This window comes from Symphalangus syndactylus, chromosome 8, assembly GCF_028878055.3.
Source record: "Symphalangus syndactylus isolate Jambi chromosome 8, NHGRI_mSymSyn1-v2.1_pri, whole genome shotgun sequence".
In the NCBI taxonomy this organism is placed as follows: Eukaryota; Metazoa; Chordata; class Mammalia; order Primates; family Hylobatidae; genus Symphalangus; species Symphalangus syndactylus.
Genome location: NC_072430.2, coordinates 31451853 through 31470335, shown reverse-complemented (window position 1 = coordinate 31470335; position 18483 = coordinate 31451853). Strand labels below are relative to the sequence as shown.

The window sequence follows — 18483 nt, the reverse complement described above, 5'->3', positions numbered from 1 at the left end:
CCTCCAATAGGTGACTATAAATATTTTGTTGTTGTTGTTTTTAGTTTTCATTCTGCATTGTCACTTTGGGGAAGGATAGAGTGTTTTTATGCTGTTGAAGAAATAGCATTAACAGATGAGTTTTCAGGTGTCTTAAAACTGAACTCTGCCTATAAGATGGACACAGTTGTCCAAACTACTTTAAAAACAATAGATTCAGTTTTATATTCATTCACTTACAGGGTAGGGTAGATACTTGTCAAATGTGGTTTTGAGGGTTTACACTGGAAAGAAAAATCTCATCAAAAATATGAAGCAAGGCCTCCCTTCTCTTTTCATTCTCATTTGGAAGAAAGGGGAGAACATCTTATTTTATTCTTTTTTAAAGAGCATAACTTATTCGAAGGCTTTGTTACACTCTGCAGGACACTACCCATATTTAAGTAAAAAAAAAAAAAAAAGATTCATGAGTGAGCCAGCAATCAACAAGTATTTACTGAAGCCTCATATACCAGAAAATTCAAAGTGCTAGTTTAAGTGGTCTTCCTAAGGTATTTAACAAAGTCATGTCACAAAATACATTGTAGAAGATTAAACATTTATCAGTGAGTCATCACAGGCCACAAGTGCTCTTACAACATACGTCCAGTATGTGCTTCATTTTCTGATATATTAGTAAATCTGAGAAATATTGTCCAGGTTGTATAGGATGTACAATATTTTCATTGTCTTTAAGTGCCAGCAGACTACAGATGGCTCTCAGATCCCCTCGGATCACTTCTGTGTAGTTTGTGTACCTATTTTGAATCCTCTTGTCTTTTCCTGAATTGAAAGCTCACACTCCAATTAAAATTGCTTAGAAATTCAGCTCACCTGATAGGGTTGAGAATATACTTGATCCCTTATTTGTAAAATTGAATTCACTGACTTTGATCTAAATAATTAGGGTTGTGAATATTAGTCTACGTTTTAATCTAATCAGAGGAATGGTTACTTCTCTTTAATTTTTCCTTTCTGATTATAAAAATAGAGGGTTGCGCTATGAATTTCAATAAACAGCTTGGTTGGGAGAGCAATTCTGTCTGTATCATTACAGGATGCCCATTAAGGGTTGACTCTAAGGTCCCTTTTCCCTGTGGCTGAAGGTGGTAGTTTGCTGTCCTGCAGAGTCAGTGGTGGCATCTGTCACATGCCACTTCCGCAGAATGCACTGATGTGGATTAAAGATCTGTAACATCATTTAATAATGCCTATCTATTGGAGATAGGCATCACTTTGATAGTATAACTTTGGGCCTTAGAGATGTGGTATGCAAGTTAGAAATTTGATTATACTATTTATATAAAAGCTGTCTTTAATGGAAGAGAAAGAGCTAAAATCTAAGGTGGTAGCATACTAAAGCTTAGTTTCTTACTTTAAATATCACAGTAGATTTGGATCCTGACTTATGAGGCCAAAAAGGTTAGCAGTCCTGATAACCTTGCTGTACATTTAGAAATGAACTAGTCAGTATGTGAGAATATGCGCAGATTCCTAGAAGATGTTACACATCAGCAGATCAGCAGTGTATTAGTCCATTTTCATGCTGCTGGTAAAGACATACCTGAGACTGGGTAATTTATAAAGAAAAAGAGGCTTAATGGACTCTCAGTTCCATGTGGCTAGGGAAGCCTCACAATTATAGTGGAAGGAGAAAAGCACATCCTACATGGCAGCAGACAAGAGAGAATGAGAACTAAGCAAAAGGGGTTTCCCCTTATAAAACCATCAGATCTCATGAGACTTACTTATTCACTACCATGAGAACAGTATGGGGGAAACCACCCCATGATTCAATTATCTCCCACCAGGTCCCTCCCATAACCGGTGGTAATTATGAGAGCTACAATTCAGGATGAGGTTTGGGTGGGGACACAGCCCAGCCATATCAAGCAGTTTAACTATTTCTCCCTTATCTGAAATCTTTTTTATTGTATTGTATTTCACTTTTTTTTTTTTTAGAGACGAGGTCTCACCCTGTTGCCCAGGCTGATCTCAAACTCCTGGCCTCAAGTGATCCTCTTGCCTCAGCCTCCCAAGTAGTTGGGATTACAGGTGTGAGGCCCTGTGCCTGGCCTCTATCTGAGATCGTAAAATGAATCTGGTGAGGAAAGAGGAAAATTGGAAGAAAGCCAACTATTAAAAACTAGAAAACACTTTTAAGGACTTGAAGAAATAAGCATTAAGACGTATACATGTTTCTAATTTCTAGCAATGAGATGTTAGTATAATATAGATGGAAGGCATATAATTAAGAAATTTACCATTAAGTTGGGAAATCCTATCCCATGAATACAGATGTTTTAGGCTTGCATAAAACTACATGGAATATAATCAATGCAATAATAATAAGCAGTGCTGTCTGGACATTTAAAACTTTTTTAAAAAGTTTAGTATCCTAGAGACAACTATACAGATTTTGCGAGAAAACGCCCACTGGGTCATTGAAAAATAAGCTTATAGGGGTATATGCATGGCACAGTAATTTCATTGGTAGGAGATTTCTTTTAGATTTTTAGCTTGCCTTTAATTGGCTCTATCCTACATTCCCGAATACCTTCTTTTCTTTTCCTCCATTTCACATACAACTGGTGATCTGTTAATTTCATAATGTTAGTGATAAAATACTGTTGCTAAAAATATTTCAGCTTGCCTGAGCTTGATCTGGGGAGGACACATGTTTCTGGGAGAGAAGCCACATTCAACCCTGTAATGCCGTGTATATGCTACTCTGCAGGGCGCACCTATGCCAAGAGGCAGTTGGAGAAAGTGGTTAAGCTGGTTGTGGAGCCAGACTCCCTGGGTTCAAAGTCTCATTTTTCTACACACTGGCTAACTTGTAGACAAGTTACTTGTTTCTCTGTACCGTAGTTTTCTCATGTAGAGCCTGGAGATAAGACCAACTTTATAAAGTTGTTGAGAAATTAAATGAGTTAATACATAGAATAGTGCTTGGCACATGGTATATACACAATAAGTATTAGCTATTGCTATTAGTTGTAAGTAATGCCTTACTAGCACAATTTCTGTACCTTTTGTGATTGATCTGGTAAACCACGTTGTATTAGTCTGTTTTCACACCCCTAATAAAGACATACCCAGGACTGGGAAGAAAAAGAGGTTTAATTGGACTTACAGTTCCACATGGCTGGGGAGGCCTCAGAATCATGGCGGGAGGCAAAAGGCACTTCTTACATGGCAGTGGCAAGAGAAAATGAGGAAGATGCAAAAGCAGAAACCCCTGATAAAACTATCAGAGCTCGTGAGACTTATTCACTACCACAAGAACAGTATGGGGGAAACTGCCCCCATGATTCAAATTGTCTTCCACTGGGTCCCTCTCAGAACACATGGGAATTATGGGAATACAATTCAAGATGAGATTTGGGTGGGGACACAGTCAAACCATATCAGATGTTATGAATAAACCTGCAAAACACAGAGACCCTGCTACTAAGGTAGAAGCTTAAAAACCATGACTAATTTCCAGTGTTTTTTTTTTTTTTTGAATCATTTTTTTATTAGCCAGCTACCTTACTAGTTTGCAAATGCCTTAAGAGCAAGGTTCATATCATATTCATCTTGTAATGCCTCTGCCGCACCTAACCGAGTATTGAAGTGTTGAATTAATACATCTTCTGGAATTTCTTTTTTCTTCGGGTTACATTAGGAATATGAAGTATTATGAGTAGGGCACCTAGATTTTCAAAAAGGAGATAGAATAGGTGGCATCTCCACTAGGCCCAGATAGAGTATAAAAACAAAAGCACAGCAGGGCGCGGTGGCTCACGCCTGTAATCCCAGCACTTTGGGAGGCTGAGGCAGGTGGATCACCAGAGGTCAGGAGTTCGAGACCAGCCTGACCAATATGATGAAACCCCATCTCTACTAAAAATACAAAAATTAGCCAGGTGTGGTGGCATGTGCCTGTAACCCCAGCTTCTTGGGAGGCTGAGACAGGAGAATTGCTTGAAGCTGGGAGGCAGAGGTTGCAGTGAGCCGAGATTGCACCATTGCACTCCGCCTGGGCAACAAGAGTAAAACTCCATTTCAATAAATAAATAAATAAATAAATAAATAACAAAAGCAAACTAAAAAGACACTTCTCAGAGCTACTTTGCTTATGTCACTAGTTCATGGTAGAAGGAAAATGGTGACTGTAGAAACGGTCAAACTGGGGTCTTTTTCAGGAAATGAAACATGTAATGTAGACGTCTGTGGAAAGCATCCATAGACTTCTGTAGAAAGCACTGATGATGCTGTATGAACAGACCATAAGGAGATTGAAGCCCTCCATGTATTCTGTTTGCCCTTGGAATATATGTGCATGTGCATGTGCTTGTGTGTTTATTTTCATTTGGGTTTATGCCCTATTTTTAATTTGTAAGCAGAACAAGAGGCAAAGGGCTCTCATATGCCCCTAGAGTTATATAGTCAGGCTTTTCAGGAATTTTTTTTTAATCCTTCAACATTTATCTTTGCATCAAAAATAAACTTTTTAAAAAAGTAAATAAGGATAAAAGAAAAACCGAGTAGGTGGGAGGGAAGGAGGAATTTGGAGTCATGGGAATGGGCAGGTGTTCAGCTGATTTAAAATGAGAAGTAAAGCATGTTCCTGGATAAATGTCGATATGCATTATTAAATGAAACAGTGGTAAAACATAGACTGTCAGAAGCATTTTTCTTCTAGAGACATGAGGAGAATTGAAATGCAGTTTCAAAGGAGAAGTCTCGTTCGGTGTTTCTTCAATCATTTTTTTGTTTGAAGCTTTAATTACAGTGCTCCTTGCTACCTAATGCTTTCAGTTTAAAATCACATCACAAAAGAGAGGGGAAGATGCAATTGCTCAGATGAAGGGCAGCCATCACAGGAGCATTGAGGTATTTATTCACCAGGGAGTTCCTGCTACATGGTTCTTTTCTAGATCAACATTTTGTTTTTGGAATGCTTTTGTATCATGCATATTTGACGTGGTTTGTCTTTAGAGTGATTGCTGTGATACTGCTATTGCCAGAGTAGATAATAACCTTCAGGAAATAATGTATTCTGAAATAAAGGAACCAGTTATTTGCATAGTTTTCTCTGGATTGGATAATGTGTACAGGTGGCTAGTGGCTTCCTAAAGGTTTAGTATTCTAATCAAATAAACTTGTATTTAAATACATTAACAAAGACCGATACACGCACATAGAAGCACATGTGTACACATAGATAGGTGCACGTGCATGTGTACACATACATCACTGTCATAGCTCTTCATGCAGAATACTTTGCTATTCAGCCCCATCAACACAAACTTTTTTGAAAATGTGCTCAGCAGAGGGGTACAAGCATACAGAGGACTCAGATCCCAGTCTCAACTTCTTCACAGTCTGGTTGGGACAGACTTGGGAGCAGAGATGCTATGATGGGGGAGGCTGTGTACATTGCAGCCTGAAAACAGAGTAGAAGAGGGGCCCTTTCTCCTGCGGGCCCCTGGGAAGACTCCAGGAGGTGATGGATGACCTTTGAGCTGGCCCTTGGTGAAAGAACATGGATTAGCTAAGCAGAAAAGAAGAAGGAATACTGGATGCAGTAAGTAACCACTTTGGGACTCAATTTACACCAAAATGAGTATTAGTTCCTTTGGTTCCAAATGGCTCAGATGTTCTTTAAAGGCACTATTCTTACTGCCCGGAGGAAAGAGAGTGAGCTGAACCATACATGCTTGTAGGAAAGATTGTATCTATGTCATATATGTATATCTGTATGTAATATATCTACCCATGATTATACGTTGTCTATAAAGCCCCTTTACACTTTTTTTTTTAACCTCACAGCAGCTCAGCAGATCAGTTTAATATGATCATTATTTTTCAGCTAAGGAAAGGGAGGCTCACAGAGATACATGGCCCAGTTTCCCTCCAATGATGTTCTGGGACACATTGTTCTTACTCAGGTCTGTGCTGCCCATTGTCTCCCTGAGGTTAGATCACAGGTTACAAGTTAGATCTCTGATATCCGGATCTCCTGATGACATTAGCAGCGTTTAGTCAGTGACTTTCCTGGGCCTGCCTGGATCACTGTCACTTCATGTTGATGATCTCTCTCAAGAAGCCATAGAATTTGAGCAAATGCAGACTTCCCAGAGGCTTTGCCGGGTGCTCCATCTCACTGCCCTCAGGAATTTCAACAAATCTCTTAATGCTATTTTGTCATTTCTGTACTTCAAAGTGTTTCTGCCAGGCATACCTTGTCTGTCCCAGCTCTGACTCTTTGGGGCTGAGTAGGTTTACTTGTTTATTTTTTGGTTCTTACATGTCTCCAACTCCATGTGGATTTACATCCTATTGGGTGAGGTTTTGTTCTTCCTTGTGTCTATAGGTGAGAAGACGTGAACATACAGTTAATTGAAACTAAGTCTAGAATCATGAAGCCAGAAGGAGAAACGCAACAGAATTAGAAACGACATCACAGCCGGGCACGGTGGCTCATGCCTGTAATCCCAGCACTTTGGGAGGCTGAGGAGGGCGGATCACGAGGTCAGGAGTTCAAGACCAGCCTGGCCAACATGGTGAAACCCCATCTCTACTAAAAATACAAAAATTATCAGGGCATGGTGGCCCGTGGCTGTAATCTCAGCTACTTGGGAGGCTGAGGGAGGAGAATTGCTTGAACTGGGACTCGGGAGGCAGAGGTTGCAGTCAGCCGAGATCGCACCACTGCACTCCAGCCTGGGCTGCAGAGCGAGACTCCATCTCAAAAAAAAAAAAATAAATAAATAAATAAATAAATAAAAGAAATAAAAAATAAAGAGAAAAAAGAAATGACATCACAAAAAAGGGCTGGCTCCTCATAAAGCAGTCTTCACACACAGAATGCATGCTATGTGACCAGGAATTTGTAGCAGCTGAGAAACCATAGTTGTTCATAAGAAAAAAAAAAAATTAGAAGGCACAATATACCAGTATGGCTAGCCTGCCTGTTTTAGGGTCTCTGTGACGCTGGTGGGAAACTTAAAAAAAAAAAATGAAGAATTTTCTTTTCTTCTTTTTGTACAATTAGATCTTCTTGACTAAGAAAAAATGCAGACAAGCAATTACTTCGTTACTTTAATCACTCCCCTAATTATAACGATAACCTTGTCACATTATCATAATTCCCCAAACAGAAAAATGCATGCTCCAAATTGCACCAATATTTGGTAATTTTACCTTGTTAACGGCTCACTGTCAGTATGTAGAGCACTAAATTTTTTCCCCATTACCTTTCTATTGCACAGTCTATATTTCTTTGCCTCAGAAAATGATAATACATTCTGTACAACATGTTTGTGTTGCACAACCGCATGATTTGAATATGGCTTTTTAACATCTCGCAGTTTCAGAAGCTATCTCCTGAGCAGTTTGTAATTCTCCCCTGGCTGTTTGATGGTAATGGGAGCTGTACATGTATCTGGAGAGAGGAGAACCAGCCTGGGGTAAGAAAGTAGCTATTTATCAAGGTATCTTACAATCTCAGTTTATGTTGTTGTAAAACGTTACTGTGCATGTTCCCTGAGATTATATCCGCTAGAAATTTGTCAGCCATTGTCAACATACTGTAAGGAATAAGCATGTGTATTATTCTAGTCAACTTAATTTTATTCTGCATTTCTTTGCCCTCATTTTCAAAGAGACTGACTACTGGGGAAACTTGCTTAATGGTGCCATCTGTTAGGTTATGAATGGTATAGAACGAATGTTGGAAATGTACTAGAACACTCACAGCACCCTGGCAGGTAGATGGCAAGGCATCCTGATGCATGGCTCCTGCCATCATGGAAATTCTCCCTCTGTTATTACAGCAGATAATATTGTTGACAACCAATAAAGCTACAGAATGACTGCCTAGAATACAATGATAAAGTAGGAATGACATAAAATAGAATCGTACCAGAAGCCTTTCCAACTAGAATGCCAAATTGCCCTTTTTTAAAAATATATATAATAAAGTAACCTTGAAAATCATTAGTTCTTTAGACAGCCCCAGCCTTTGGTAAAATTATGAAATTCTGTTGCTGTCATTGTCTTTGTATTTTGTTGTCGTTGTGGTTGTTGTTTGGTTTTAGTGCCCCTAAAATTCCAGAGCTTCTCATCCTCACATCTATGTGACACTTCCGTCATTTCCATGGACACATTCATTCATTTCTTTTCTGTCCTTAAGCTTTCTTACCAATGAAACTGGTCTCAAGTTAAGTTGAAGACTCTTTCCCGCTACAGGGAATGTGACTAATACCAATACTTAGTGTTAGTTTTCTGACAGTCTTTACACTTTAAAACTATGAGTAAAACCTTGGACTAAATGCAGGTATCTGAAAAAATAAGTAACAATGCCGTGGAAGGAAAGGCATCCCTTGTTCAGTACACACCTGGTCACCTTCTTTAGTCCATGGGACTCACTCACGTTTCCAAGAGAATATTTCATTTCCACACAGACATAGACATTTCTGACAGTTAAATCCAAAGTAACTCAAATGTTACGTAACATTTTTACATTGCTTTGTGTGTTTCTTGGGTGTGTGGCATTTGGCATCAAGAAGACCAGCGTTTCAATGCAATCTCTGCCACATTTTGGCTGTGAAGACCAAATACAGGTTATTTGACTTTTGGGAAACTCAGTCTCCTCCTCTGAGAATTGAGGTTAGTAATACCAACTCATGAACTCATTCTAAGGATCAGATGAGATAATAGATCAGAAAGAATAGGTGGGTTTATAATGTTAGTTACTTGAAGCTAGTTCCCAAATCTCCTAACTCACCTTTCTTTTTTTTTTTTTGAATCTAGACTCAAGATATATTAAAGACTATGCCCATGGGCATCAATTCTTTCCTGTCCTTTAGGGCAGTATTCAGGCCACATGGTTCAATAACAGGAAAGAATGTCATCACATGATTGCATCATGTTCTTCAAAATGAAATCTATTGAACAGTATAAACAACAAAGAACATCATTTGTCAGAATGACCTGGGGGAAATAGTCCAGTGAAACTAAGCAAAGGGAACTTTATACTGTGAGGGAAAATCAATGGATTGTAACAGAACCCTGCAAGAAGAGACATAGCTTTCAAGTTCCAGAGACCTAGAGGTGACTGAGAAGCAGGATGTACCAGAAACTGGGCTTCTTGTTCTACTTATCTAGCGCCCTTTCCACAGTGTTGTATATGTAAATAAATAATAAAGCAGTGTGATTTTTAATTTTTTTTTTTTTTTTACTTACATAAAGTTAGACATCAAAAAGCATCTCTTGGACCTCCACTCCTTAAAAGGAACACATACTAAGTTTGAGAATTATGGTTCTCTGGGCATTGCTGCCTGGCATTACAGAAGCATAGGGAAGTAGGGGTTATCACAGTTGTTCCCAGGTAATGTCACAGTAGTTACCCCTGTCACCAGGGCCTTACAGCCACTTCCTAATGGTGAGATTGGAATGAGACTGGGTGTGTCTGACTCCATGGTCTATGTTGTTTAACAAATGCCAGATACATTGAGTCCCACACACCTTGTGTTAGTTTGTTCTCACACTGCTGTAATGAGCTACTTGAAACTGGGTAATTTATGAATAAAAGAGGTTTAATTGACTCACAGTTCCTCAGGCTGCACAGAAAGCATGGCTGGGGAGGCCTTAGGAACCTTACAGTTATGGAAGAAGGGCTAAAGGGAAGCAGGCACCCTCACATGGTGAAGCAGGAGGAGTAGAGAGAAGAGGCAAGTGCCACATACTTTTAAAAATCCAGATCTCCTGAGAACTCATTCACTATCATGAGAACAGCAAGGGGGAAGTCCACCTACATGATTCAGTCACCTCCTTCCAGGCCTCTTCTCCAATGTGGGGATTACAATTCAACATGAGATTTGGGTGCAGACACAGCAAAACCATGACTTGGCTCAGATCTCTTATCTCCAAACCCTAGTACTTTATGTAATCTTAAAATAGAAAAAACAGACAAACAAAAAAAATAGATAAAGTTGACTTTTCTCAAGAAAAGTGAAATGTTCTATTTCCTCTTAGGTGGAGACCATGAGTATGTCTGCTATTTGTACATAACTCAATGGATGATAGTTGATCTAAATTCCAGGGAAGACATGAGAGTTTAAAAGGAGACACTCATGTAGAAGCCTTATTGTGAAAGGGCCCCTACATTTGACACTTAAATGGACAGCCAGAAGTCAGGATACTTGTCCTCTTCCCACATAGGTGACCTTATTAAGGGAAGGAGAGGGTGGACAGAGGGTTTTGCTTTTCTATGGCCCTGTTTTCAATGTTGACATGGCAGAACATCAAAGTGGCACTTGGCTACCTGCTCTTCTCTGCCTGTACGTAGGGAATATTTCAGCCAAATGGCATTGTTTTCTCATAACCCACGAATTGATTTGGCCAGTGACTACGTATTACTCGAATATGTATTGCTTGGATTGGCTTCAATTGCCTATATCAATTTAGAAGCTTTAACAATGTTTAACCCATATGTCGAGTAGCAATTTGGGAGTATTAAAAGAAACACTGGTTTCCCTCATCTTAGTACAAATGAATCGTCTTAGAGAAATAGAAAGTAATCAAAAATTAAACAAGTAAATACAATCACCTGTAACCTGGGTTAAAAATATATTTAGGTAATTAAAAGCCTGAGTGATTACATTTCCATTGGACCAACCAAGATTGTTCCAAATGTATTCGTGGAAGATTTAATCAAGGATATTTTGACATTGGCAAAAGGGCTGGTTTTCTGGTGGGTTATGAGACTCTCAAATAACATCGAAAGGCAGTATTTGAAAGTAAGATTCTGTCATGCACACCGTTTTCTGTGTGCACACCGTTTTCTGTGTCTTTTGAAGACGTGGGTAACACTATTACAGAAAAATACTATTATACCTAGCATGATTGAAACAAACTATATGTAATTTAATGTAATAGTTCTTAAACTGTGCAGCTTTGCATCCTCTGCAAATCAACTCCTACATCTGGACGATGAGAATTCTAATAGCAGTGATCTCAAAGGGGGTTTTGGTTGTGATGTGAGATAGATAAGATATTTATCATGTGATCACTAGTTTTATCAAGTGAAGGAGATAAGAGACTCATCATACGATCACTAGTTATCTTGGCTCTCTGCCTTACCATTTCTATGATAGCAAGAAAAGAGTAGCAAAGTTATGAACTCTGCCAGTCTTGGTATGCAATTTGTAAAATAGTATGTATAACAGTCAGTGGTACAAAGCCACAGAAATCCTAAAGTGTTATTTTAAACCAGATTTCCATTTTTGTCACCTCCATTCCTTTCAGGGATCTTGGGAAAGGGAACGAACTACTTTACTTTAAAAAACAGTTTTTGGATTTTTTTTCTGAATGAAGATAATGAAAGCCTTCCTGACCCAAATAGCATGCAGCCTGGAGTGTCACATATTGTTTTTGCGTAGGAGTGATATTAATAACCTCAGTATGCATGAAGTCATAAAAATAGCTTTTGTCATAACATCACTTGTGTGCTGCTATTTGTCTCGTAAGTAATCTGTCACGTTCATTTTAAGTTAAAGTGTGGATATGTGACAAGTGGAATCTACAATTGTTTTATTGGGCTGGATGTAGAAATAATGACCTTGATGTTGCTATTCAGAATATTATGTGGCATCTGGAACCCCGATAGTTTCCCAATGTTATTAATAGTGATATTACTACTTCTCCATTACATGCATGGTTAGTGATCACATTTATTTATTTATTTATTTAAATTTTTGAATGATTTTAGAAACCATATGCATGGAGATGTATTAAGATATATATGCTTCTTGTGGTGAGGTTATTGGTTTTAAAATACACATTGTTAGCTTTTAAAATAAAAGTTGGTATTTCGAGTTGTCATGCTTGAAAGACACTTGGAAGTAGCATTAAAAGAATCCTAGATTGAAAGCTATTTTAGCTCATGAGGGAAAATGTGCTTGATGTGACACTGATAACTTCATACTAATTGAATCCATGGGGCCTTGGAAACTGAAATGGAATTTATGATAAAATACGCACCATGAGGTCTTATCTTAATGGAGAAAACACTGCTTTATTAGTCCTCCAGATAGAAACTTCATTGTTTGGGGAATGATTTTAGTAGAGGATGAAAGGAAGAATAAGCAAAATACACCAATTTTTTTGTCAACTGCCACCCCTCCCACCCCAATGTTCCCACCAATCATTAGAATAAGAAACATGAGTCTTTGTCCTTTGCCAAATCTAAGCCATGCCAACAGGTAAACCCGTATAGGAAAATGACACAATTAGGGAAATTTGCAAGTGCTATTATGCCAGCAGTAGTTTTTTCCGTGAAGTAATCTGATGATTCATACACTGGAGATCAGGAGACAAAGTAGATTCTACCTGGATAGAGACCCACTTTCACAATGATACTTGGCCTAATTCATTTTGGTTGAGGGCCTTAGAGAATGCACACAATCTGACAAATAATAGTGCCCATATGAGTTGGGGGAAAGAGTCAAAGTGTTGTACCCTGATGAGCCACGCATGTGTGGGTCAGGGAAGATGGTTTTCACCGGATGCCTGTTGAGTCTGATTGTAGAGACTTTCAAGAGAGGGTTTTATGGAGGAAAAAAAGAAGCAAACGTAACAAAGTATTATTCTGCTTTAGACTGAAATCAGGGACTGTTATCTGAGAATAAAATGACTTCATAAAGGAATCAAGAAAATTATCTTGATGCTTAGCCTGTAAGATAATCAAAGGGAAATTCTCAAGTTGAATCCTAAAGGAACACTCAGTCCTCTTAACTTCCATGGTTGTGTGTGTGTGTGTGTGTCTGTGTGCAAGATAGAAATATCTGCAGCTGCCGGGCGCGGTGGCTCACGCCTGTAATCCCAGCACTTTGGGAGGCCGAGAAGGGCGGATCACGAGGTCAGGAGATCGAGACCATCCTGGCTAACATGGTGAAACCCCGTCTCTACTAAAAATACAAAAAATTAGCCAGGCATGGTGGCAGGTGCCTGTAGTCCCAGCTACTCGGGAGGCTGAGGTAGGAGAATGGCGTGAACCCGGGAGGCGGAGCTTGCAGTGAGCCGAGATTGCGCCACTGCACTCCAGCCTGGGCGACAGAGCGAGACTCCGTCTCAAAAAAAAAAAAAATCTGCAGCTATTTTGGTGAAAGCACTTTGGAAAATGCAATATTTAGTATTGTTCAGTAGTTGATCCAAATATATATGGTAGAATATACAAGGTTTATATTCCTGGCCTAGTTGCAGGGGAAGAAAGTGTCATCTCGTGGCTGAAAAATAGTCTCTGTGTTGGGTACTATGAAATCTTCGGCATGAAAAAAGAAGGAACATATGCCTTCTATGTATCAGCTTCCCAGGAATGAAGCAAACATAAATATTTTTCAGTTTGGTCATTTGTGAATTAGTCATGATGAAAAAGCTGTCCGTTTCTGCCAGATGAAGAGTAATACAGCACAGAACTTTGGGGCAGTATTAATATTTCTGTTGTGCCTAAAAAGTAATCAATATAGTTTCCATGGGTCACACAAAATTTCTCATGATTGAAACAGTGTCATTGAAAGTTGGAGGAAGGACACATCTGTTAGAACCTATTTAAATGAAAAATGTATTTATGCTTTCACTTCATGGTAATTTTATCAGAGGGGCTGGGTTTGGGGAAGCTACCTGCAAACACGTGCATAAAGTTTGGGCTTCACGAAAGTGGGTGAAAGCATTATATTTGAGCTGCCACGTTTGACATGTCCCCTCAGAATCCCATGGACACTGGACAGTTTCCTGAACGCTGTGGTTGCCTCATCCCTGGTGGGTGTCTGCATGTAATAGAATCTCCAAAGATACCTGGAATCTCAAAGCTTCCTTCAGCATCTTCCTTTATTAGACCAACTTGAGGCTTTCTAGAAAAGCATACACTCCATGTTTGCAATGTGTGTGTGTGCCCAGTTGCCACATTACACTGGTTAAGAGCATGGATTCTGGAGCTGGACTGCATTGGCTCATATCTTAGCTCTGCCACTTCTTCAGGAGCGTAAGTTTCTGCATCACCCTGCCTCAGTATCTTTCTGTACAATGCACATAGTTAGAGTACCTACTCTTAGGGTGATTGTGAGGATTGAAAGAGTTAGTATCTGTGAAAGCCTTAGAAGAGGGCCTAGCACACAGGAAGTGACTTACATGATTTTTTTTTTTTTTTTTTTTGAGACAGAGTCTCACTCTGTCACCCAGGCTGGAGTGCAGTGGCACGATCTCTGCTCACTGCAACCTCTGCCTTCGGGTTCAAGTGATTCTTCCGCCTCAGCCTCCCAAGTAGCTGGGATTACAGATGTGCATCACCATGGCCGGCTACTTTTTGTATTTTTAGTAGAGATGGGCTTCCACCATATTGGCCAGGCTGGTCTCGAACTCCTGACCTCGTGATCCTCCTGACCTCGTGATCCTCCCGCCTTGGCCTCCCAAAGTGCGGGATTACAAGCGTGAGCCACCGCGCAAGGCCTGATTTTTATTTTTTCTATAGAGATCAGGGGAATGTTAACTTCCCCTAGAAACAGCATGACTTGCTGGCCTCTCAGCAGGTGAGTTACAGGAGGCCTGTACAATACCACAAGAAAGAGGCCTGACTACTTATTTGGAAAGCTGCCTTTGTTCTCCTTGTGGAAGTTTCCTTGAGAATTTGACCCTTTTCCTGTTTTATAAGGGGACAAATAAAGATGAGATAGGGAAGTGGGGGTAGGCATTGCCTTTGTTCACAGTACCTTGCTAATCTGCAGGGGATGATTGCTGGGGGAAGATCATGGGCCTTGGAGACGGAGCACATAGTTTTGGCTCTAGTTCTGCCCTAGGTAAGTCACTCAGTTTCTCGCTGAATGGGCTGAGTTTTGCTTTCCTACTTGTGCAGTTGAAAGCTTCTTGTAAGGAGAGTGAACGTGGAAATCATAAAATGATTGGACAGGCTCAAGGACCACGTGTAAAGCATCAGTACCAAGTCAGTGGTCATTGCTAGGTATGTTTCTGAATGAATTTAATTGTTTTTCTGGTATATCCTGCAGTTGGGGATTTTAATTAAAAAAATGTGCTCACATTCAAGAAGCCTGGACCAGCTCTGGACCAAATTGCACAAGAGATGGTGTTTGGGCTTCAAATCCAGTTCCTGCTTTTGTTGTTCTTGTTGTTCTTTTTCTCTTTGTTTCCATAAACTTCTTCAGGGACTCAATGGCCTGATCCTGTCTTCACCCCACAATTAATGAGACCACTTCACTATGGAGCCCAACTTTGGCTGCTCTCTCCCCCTATTTCTGGTATCTTTACCTTTCTTCTCTTACCTACTTAACTTTTGGAAACCCAGTTTTACTGTTCTGTAACCTGCAGATGCCATTACGGACTTCAGAAGTTAACATATGCGGTATGTAAAGCATCTAGCACAGTGCCTGGTGTATATCAGCCGCCTCTCTCTGCCTCTCACTCATTCTGTCTCCCCTTTTCCCTCTTCTCCCTTCTCTTAAGGATTCGCCTGCCAACCTATCTTTTATTTTAGAAATCCCAACTGTGGTACTGATGGATCAGTAAACCCTTTCATGATACCTAGTAGCAGTTTCCTAGTGACTGCAACTCTTAACTGAAACAAAAGACCTCATAGATGGTGGGTTTTTAGGCTTTGTGACAAACTCGTGAGGGCTCTGTGGGGACAAAGGAAGACATTTTAGCTACTCCAGATTACCATTTTTGCCTTTGAGCATTGTTCTTGAATTTCTCCTAGAAAGAAAAGAGGAAATGAATCTGCCTCAAGCAGCTCTGCCATCCCCCCACACCCTTGGCAGTTGAATACCGATTGTCAAGCCTACCATGGGCAATGCAGGTTTCCTTTTGCCAGCCTAGCATAGAGTGAAGGGGAAGTTTGTCCTCCTCTGGCTCCCTCAGCTGACCAGGAAACCATACCAGGAGCAGCAGGGAGGGCAGAGTCTAGTGGAGTCCTCTGTGCTGGGACTGTGGGACCAGGACAGGGCAAGGACAGCAGGAAGGAAAGATCAGCTCATGCAGCGAACACCACCCACACTGGATGCATTCAACTCGGTCCTTAGAGATAAATGTTAGAGACAAAGGCACCATTAGGAACCAGGACATTGGACGTGTACTTTAGAGTTCTCATAAAGTCGGCAGACAGTCACAGTGAGGAATGCACTGTAAGAATTTCAGATGAGGTTTATTTTGTCCCCTAGCCCTTTGGTTACCATGATTTGTTTTGGTTTTAGCAGAGCTAATGAAAAATACATTTATCTTGCTACACAGTGATGAGACAATAGCAGAATACCAATCCTGAAATCACGTTATTAAAGCATTTTCTTTTTCTGTGCTTTTGGAGGGATTTTGCATTATCCAAAAAAATGATGACAAGTGTTGTCATGACCAAACTTTCTTTTAAAAGTTTTGGCCAGATTGAATTGTAGGATCATGTTAACGTGACAGTGGGTCTTAGTGGTATTTGTAAGATGTTGGTATGGCCATTTTATCTACCACAGTGTTCTTTAAACAGCCTTTCTCCAAATGGGCATAACGTCTTTCAGCATTACAGAAATCAAAAATAGAAAGTGACAAGCTTTCACGCCAAGTAAGACTGTGTATCTCCACCATCCCGTTCTCTAGCTTCTGATGTTAACAGCCATAACCCAAGAGGGTAGAGCTGTTATTTTGACACATAAATTGTACCTTGGGCTCCTTTGAAAATGTTCTCTGGTTCCTTGTCAAGTTTGCATTGAATATTAAAGATGGAAGACCTTGGTTTTTATAGGTGTCACATTCCAACTCCAAATTAGATTCTATGTGAGGATATTGTAAATAACTCAGTAAACACATATGAAAATTGAACATGTAACAATTCAACTTCATTTTCATTTTAGGAATTAGAATTCATAGTCTTACTTTCTTACCTTAATCTGATTACAGTATTGGAAGTATCCAAATGACTTTACATTTAGCTATCAATTATTATTTTTTAAAACATAGCATAGGTGTGCTTCAGTTTGTACAGTTAATGGAAGAGCAAAGAGTGAAGTGCATAGTTTTACAGACTTTTTTAGGTTTCTGTTTCCCTTTAAATTCTCCTTATTTTTTATTTATTTATTTATTTATTTATTTATTTATTGAGACAGAATTTCACTCTGTTGCCCAGGCTGGAGTGCGGTGGCACGATCTCGGCTCACTGCAAGCTCCGCCTCCTGGGTTCACACCATTCTCCTGCCTCAGCCTTCCGAGTAGCTGGGACTACAGGCACCTGCCACCATGCCCGGCTAATTTTTTGTATTTTTTTTTTTAGTAGAGATGGGGTTTCACTGTGTTAGCCAGGATGGTCTCGAACTCCTGACCTCATGATCTGCCTGCCTCGGCCTCCCAAAGTGCTGGGATTACAGGCGTGAGCCACTGTGCCTGGCCAAATTCTCCTTATTTTTTAAAAAAACACCTCTGATGGCTTAATGTATTCCATTATACTTGCCTTTTCTTTGCACTTTACTGAGTCAAGAGTTTAGATTTTAAAGCCTGTTACTTAAAATTTATGGTTTTCAGTAGTGTTACATTTGGATGATGGTAGGTGGTGATAGTAGATCTAGGGTCCTGGTAACATCCTGAAGATTTGGAACTCAGGGCTTTTCTTCATCTGCTTTGCTCAAGACTGAGATGGTTTCAATGGATATACTTTACTTCAGCCCTGGATGATATCTGTGAATGTTTTTCTGTAGAAAATGATGTCATCTTAAGAATCCCATCATGTTAACTTAGGGTCTGCTATCATGTTTTTATATTCCGGAATTTCTTTCAGAATAGAAATTATTACCCTCTTATAGTTTCAGAAATTTTAACAAACTATAAAAAAAGTCGTGGGGTGGGGAGAATATTGAATTCTTAGGTGGTCAAATAATGTATAATATGACATTTTCACTTAACTGTTGACAATTGGCAGCGTGAAGAGTGTAACCAGTGGATGGGGTGGTTGACGTAGACATAGGGAGAAGAAATGGTTTGTATAATCTCTGCTCTTCCCTTCGATTGACATGCTCAAAGGCTGGCTATACCAACGATTGATTCCAAGAATTAGAATCGAATGTAATCATTGTTAGTCCAGTATTGAATATTTTCTCGACGTGCTTACCATGGTGGAGTGGGAGGAATCTTATTTAGGTGGGCTATGGTGGGTCAGCATAGGGACAAAGCCAAAGGGAGGCACAGCTTCTCTGATTTCTTGTGTATTTGATGTCCGAAGAACACAGTTAGGACCTTTTTTGCTTATCAAGTGTCTCATGATGTGGAGCGTCAAAGCTCTCAGTGGCTCTTGTTTCTTATTACAGTGACCTAAACCATTTGTCAAGAGACACCATTGTTCTGCATTCAGTGAAATAGAAAGGTGAGTATGTGTGTATGTGTTTTGGAAGGATGGGATAGTGCCAGTTTACTAACAATTTCCTATAATCT

The 18483-nt window shown here is 39.8% G+C and overlaps 1 protein-coding gene across 4 annotated transcripts in view; it reads left to right on the top strand.

Moving 5' to 3' along the window:
• Nucleotides 1-18483, top strand: part of FLRT2 (fibronectin leucine rich transmembrane protein 2) — a 104361-nt gene that overhangs the window by 30017 nt on the left and 55861 nt on the right. Inside the window, exon 1 of one of the 4 annotated variants that reach the window (XM_063645515.1) lies at nucleotides 17831-18415. The exons of the other annotated variants lie outside the window; for them this stretch is intronic. The gene's annotated coding sequence lies outside the window, so the exon portion shown is untranslated. Of the gene's footprint in view, nucleotides 1-17830; nucleotides 18416-18483 lie in introns of those variants that run through there. 4 annotated transcript variants of the gene reach the window in all.